The sequence below is a fragment of the Rhea pennata genome, chromosome 26, assembly GCF_028389875.1.
Source record: "Rhea pennata isolate bPtePen1 chromosome 26, bPtePen1.pri, whole genome shotgun sequence".
In the NCBI taxonomy this organism is placed as follows: Eukaryota; Metazoa; Chordata; class Aves; order Rheiformes; family Rheidae; genus Rhea; species Rhea pennata.
The window spans coordinates 2,957,822-2,963,821 of NC_084688.1; positions in this window are offsets into that span (position 1 = coordinate 2,957,822).

The following is a 6,000-nucleotide window of genomic DNA, read 5'->3' on the forward strand; positions in this document are numbered from 1 at the left end:
CCGGCAAAGGCTGCTGAGTCTCCTCTCCCTTGTCGCACAGGCCCCGGCAATGCGTGCGCACGTGCGTGCGTGACCCTCTCCTCCATCCCTCGCCCCAGCCACGCTGGAGCGTCGTCCCCTCCCCGGGCAGCTCCGCCACGCTGGCTCCGCGCTCCCGGCAAACGCCAGGCCCTGCGGCACGGAGCCGTCTCCGAGCGCAGCGGCCAGGGCCGGCACGAGTAACGAGCCGGCCACAAACGCCGGCCGGGTGCGGGAGGGCCGCAGGGAGCCGCTCCCGGGCGCCGGGGCTGTCAGCGGCCGGCCAGAGCTCCCTGGAAAAAGCCTCCCCCCGCTCCCCCCTTCGGAGGAGGCCAAAACGCTCCTGGCGCCCGCGGGAAACAATCCGCCGCTTTGTGGAGGCTGCGGCCGTCATGTGAACAGAAACCTCCCCAAAACGAGCGGTGATGTCAGGCAGCCTTTGGCTCCTTTTTGTCCTGAAGGGCAGAGCGACGCCTTTGCTCTCCGCTGGCCGGCCGGAGCCGGGGGGGGGGGGGATACGGCCCGCGAGCCACCGGAGCCCGCTCGGAAGCCCACGGGGCTGCGCGGCCTCCTGGCGCTGCAACTCCACGTTTATCCCTGCACGAGCACTTCTCGCACAGCGACCGAAGCTCCTCGCTCGTTTGCACGGTTTTCCCCTCTTTTTCCCTTAAAAGCTCCCCACCGGGGCAAGTGCCCAGGGCGCTCGGGGTGCCCTTGCGGGGGGGGCGGCAGGAGCAGCCTGGCCAAGAGCCGCGTCGTTTCCTGCCCTTTCCCTCAACCCTCTAAAAGGAACCGGGGTTTCGCTGCCAAATGCATTTCCCCCGGTCCCCAGGTATTACTTCCCCCATGGCTCTCTCCCAGCGCTTCATTCACTGGCACCGGTCACAAGCAGGATCTCGCCAAGATTAAACCTTTTTGCTGCCTGTTCCTCCACGCACCAAACTCTCAGTGCGCTTTAATTGCCTGCCAATTGATCTCCCAAATTCCCTGCTGACAGGCATAAGGTTTAATTCACACGTACTGGGAAAGAGGCAACGCCGGGGCCGTCCGAACCTGTCATTAACGCGTCTCTGCTCAGACGGAGCTGGGAGCGTCGGGGAGAGGATGCCGAGAAAGCCAATTACCGGCGTTTTCAGCAGCGCCTCGCTCTCGCTCTTCAGCCGAGCCCTCTAAAAGGCTCTTTGTCCGCCTCCTCGCCGGCGCGCGGACTCGGCCGGCGCGAGGTTTGGGGCTGAACTGGCAGCTTCGGGCTCTCGGCCCGCAGCGGCCAGGGCTGCTTCGCGCAGCCCCCGTGGCAAAGTTCGTGTCATTGGGACCCCGCCAAAAGCTGCCGCTGCGACGCCCCCGGCGCGGGAGGGCTCGGGCATCGCCCCGATCCCGCTCGGCACCGCCGCCGCCGCCGGGGCAAATCGCCCGGTTCCCACCGCCCCCCACTTCTCCGATGCGCAACGCAACGTCCTGCGGGCCGCGAATCCGCCCCCTCCCCCCCCCCCCGGGGCTGCTGCGCCGACGGCGGTGCCGGCCCGGCGAGCCCGCATCCGGCCCCGCGCCGCCGCGGCGCCCTCGGCGCTCCCCTCCGAGCAGCGGGGATCTTCGGGCCGATCGGCCGCAAACCCCCGCGGCGGGAGAGGCAGCGCCGGGGCCGGGAGCCGCCGGCCGGGGCGCCGCCGCCCCGTGCGACCTTGCAGCCGTTCGGGGAAGCGGCAGCAAGCGGAAATAATGAGCCTGACCATGAAACAGAGATGAAAAAACACTTCAGCTAATGGCTGCCCACCAAGGAGACTTTGAAGTTTATTGGAGCCAGACGTTGGACAGCTGAATAAATCCCCGGGGAAGGAGCAGAGGGGAGCCCCAGCCCTCCGCGGGAGCAGAGCCGGGGAAATCCAGGCTTTGCCGGGGCAGACGGGAGCAGGTCAGCCCCGCGGAGGCGCCGGCCCGAGCGCGTCGCCCGGCCGGGCTCAGCGAGCAGGTGCCAAGTGCCCCAAGGCGATGCCGGAGCCACCGGCGCTGGGCGCTCGGCCCTGGCCGTGCCCAGCGATCAGCCCGGTCGGGACAGAGCTCCCTTTTCCAACCGCTGCAAACCGAGCAACGCGGCGGGCTGAGGCGAGACGTAGCGAGAGGGGCAGGGGGCTGGGGGCTGCCGCGGGGGCCGCCGGCCCCGTGAAGCCGTTCCCGTGCGGAGCACAGCCGGCGCGTCGCCCGTTTTAACCTTTGCATGCACCAGCCCGAGGGAGGAGAGCAGCCGTTCCCGGCTGCCTGGGATCAATTTGCAGGGGAGGAAGCAGGAGAGAGAGAGAGAGAGAGGGAAAGTATCCTTTTACTGCTCGGATGAAGGATTAATTTTCCATGGAGGTGTTTGAGATGGAGACAGCGAGGTGGGGGGGCGCAGAACCCCGTCCCCAAGCAGCGAGCACCAACGGCGGGACGCGGTCCCGCGCCCGCGCAGCCGGTGCTCCGCGGCCTCTCGCTCCAGCCCGCGGGCTCTTCCCTGCCTCCCCCGCAGCTACAGGGAAATCCTAAAATCATTTAACTCGATTAGGCCTTGCGATCTCGGCCAGCGAACTAGACAGGTAGCGAGGACCTCTGCTCCCCCCCCTCCCCCCGCCTTCATTTAAGGTGTTTTCCTTGCTCTGGCAGGAGGGAGGTCGAGTCTCACCTTGCAAGAGAGGAGCTGGGAAAAAAATAGCAGGGCAGCACTGAATGCCTGGAAAAGGGGGGGCTCGGAGGGCCGGATCCTGCCGGGAGCATCGGGGAAGCTCCCATGTCGCCTCCGCAGAGACCACCCGCGAGCACCTCGCACGACGTGGGGATCGGCCCCCCGCCGGGGGGGCTCGACCGCGCGGCCGAGGCAGGAGCGATCCCCACGCGAAGACAGGCAAAACTGGGTCAAAACACAGACGGATCCTCCCATCGCCTGGAGGCAAGTCTCTGCCCGGCCGCTCTCCGGCGGGAGCAGACGCCGCCGGCTGCCGCGCGGAGCCCAGCGCCGAGCTCCGGCGAGGCTGCGGGTGCCTGCATGGATGCGCTTGTCTCCCCAAAACGGGAGACACCTCTATTTTTTCCAGGCCAGAAACACGGCCAGAGCACCGAGCTGGGTCCTCGGGAGCGGCGGCACCTAACGAAGGCTTTTTCCAGCCTCTCTGACGAGCAAGCAGCACGTTCCGGGCTGGAAGCGGCAGGAAAGGGCCCGTGCGCAGGGGTCCGTCTGCAACGCCGCGGCACCGGTCAGCTCCCCCCCCCCCGGCCCGGGCTCCTTCCCTGCTCCCTCCTTTCCGCAGCTCTTCCTGCAGAAACGCCTCTCCGCTCAGCTGAGCGCGGAGCAAAGCTGCTGCCTTTCCCCCAAGTTCCTTCCAGGCCGGAATATTTTGGAGAAAGTTTCCAGCAGAAGCAGATTGCCCTGAGCCCCCCCCCCCCCCCAAAGTCGGAAACGCTGTCGGGGCCGCGCGGGCAGCTCCCTCGGGCCCAGGCTCGCTCCGGCTCCGGCTTACGGCTCTGCTCCCGGCCCAGAAGCGGCATCTCTTGCCTGGGCCGATGGCTCCGCCGTGCCTCAAACCCAGGGGAAAAAGGTGCTTTTCCCTCGGAGCGGCTCTCGGGAAGGCGCCGCTCAGGCGGCTGCAGCCCGGGCTCCGCAGGCAGCAGAGCGGGGATAAGGCAACGCGGTGAAAGCGTCGGAAGGGTTTCATCCTCGGATGAGCCCGGGAGCAGAGAGGAAAGCCGCCCGGAGAAGCCGCCCGGGGAAGGTTTCCCGCAAGGGCAACGTGCCTCGGCCGCTTTCCATCGTGCTCACGCGGTTAGAGAGCCGGGGAGGGAAATGCTCTGCGCTGGGGCTTTACACTCAGAGCAAAAAAAAAGCTCTTGCAAAAGCTTTGCACAGATGGAATTATTCTCTCTCTGTATATTTTATTTTAATCAAATGCAATAGGAAAAAATAAAAGTGCTCAAGGTGGGTTGTTTTAATGCTAATAGCCTTCGGCGGTGCTGGCAACTCGGCTTCCGCGGGAGCCTCACGGCTCTCGCCCCCGGCGCTGCGGCCCCGGTGCGGGCAGCGAGGCGAGGGGGCCCCGCGCGCGGCCGAGCGCCCACGGCCCTGCGAGAGCCGGGGCTCCGGAGCCGCCGGCACGCGACCCCCCGCACCACGGGGCTCTGGGGCCGAGCGGCGGCGGGAGCAGACGGATTGACAGCTGCCCCCCCTCCCCTGGCCTCGGCACGCTTCCCGGCGGTTAACTTGGTCTCCGAGCTGACCCGAGCTCTCCCCGTCCCGCTCCGACCCGGGCGCGGAGCCAAAGCTCTCCGCAGCCCGCCAGGTCCGGGCTTTCGGGCAGCGGGCAGGGTCTGCGCCTGCTGGGAAGCGAGGAGGGGTCGTGGGAGACGCCGTTCCCGTTCCCCCCCCCCCCCCCCCGACGAGGTCTGCGCAGCCAGCGCAAAGCTGAGCTACGACTGTCAAGTCGGGAAGGTTTTGATTTTGTCCGGCTCGGTGATTTCCACGCTGCCGTTTGCCAGGGCCGTGCTCTTCCTTGGGCCTCCGGCGGCTCGGGAGTGCAGGAGCCACGAGCTAAACCCGAGGCCCGGAGATGCGCGCGGCACGGTGCTGCCCCCCGCGCTGGGGGCATCGCCCGGGGGACACCCCCGCTGCCCTTCGACGTCTCCGCCGTTGTCTGAGCTGCGGCGGAGGCTCCTGGAGGGTCTTTCCCCCCCCCCCCCCCCCGACGGCCCTTGTCATTGAACCGGGCACCCAACGTCCTCTCCGCCGCGCTGGCACTTTGCTGCAAACCAAAGTGTCACGCTGCTGCACTGCAACGCGGCGCGGCGCCACGCTCCCCGGCTCGGGTTACCTCCTGGAACCTCTTTCAGCACTTCTGTCTGGGGGCGGCAGTGGGCGGAGGAGAAATTTCGATTTCTCCATCCTGCTTCCCGATGGAAAGGAGCGTGGCGGGAGCGGCTCTTCCCCGGGACCGGCAGCGCTGCCTCCGCCGGCCCCAGCGCCGGGGCGGCCGCTCGGGGAGAAACTTGGCTCCAGCTTTGGGGGGTTCCAGCGCTCCGCACGGGCCGTGGCTTTGCCGAGGGCTCTGCTTTCGCGCGGGCGCCGCAGCCAAGGGCGCATTTGCAGCAGCCGGCGCGCCCCGGGAGCGAGCGGGCTCGGCTGCCTCCCGCTCCAGCCTCCCCGCAGCGGTCCCGGGTGGCTGCTTGCATTAAGATCTCGCAGCAAGGAATGCGATTGCCCCTTTCCTTCTGAGCAATGATTCAGCCAGCTAAGATATACACTGTCCTCGGGAGATTCCTGTCCCTCTGCTCCGGCCGGAGGGAGACCAGAGCTCGTGCTCAGCCTGACGTGCCAGCGCTGAGCTTTCACGCGCAGCAAGCACCCGGCAGCCTCGCTGCAGCGCTCGGGGCTCGGCGGCTCCGCGTGTTATCGGGGCCTAAGCCAGGTGCATCGGTCCCCTCCCGGGGGGCCCCGTCCGAGCACGCCGGGGGGGCAGGATGTGGCCCCCAGCCCCTCGCCCCGGCGCGGATTTGACAGGGCAAAGCCGTCACCGTTCGACCTGGGGGGGCTGCTGGGGGGCGGAGGGGGGGATGTTGGCCGCGAGCTCCTGGGCTGCTACCGCTTTCGTTCCAGCGTCGCTACGCCGGGACCGCGGGCTGGATGAGTGAACGGAGGAACGCTCCCCGCGCCCGGAGCCGCTTCTCCAGCCCGTCGGGGTCATCTGGGCAAGGTGAGGGCTGGGACGCAGCGCCCGGCCACCGCGGAGCGGGATGACGGCGCGCCCGCACCGCGCCTCGGCTCGCTCTCGAGCAGGTTGCACGCGGGGCGGGAGCAGGGAGACAGCCAGCGCCGCTCGAGGCCATAAATTAACCTCAGCGTTTCCTAATGGGACCCTGATTTATCTCCTGCCTCTGTCTGAACTAATTGAGTTCATTGCACTCGGTGATTCATGCCGTGGAAATGGGTTCCCGAGAAAATGGGACCTCAAGTGGCTTCAGCAA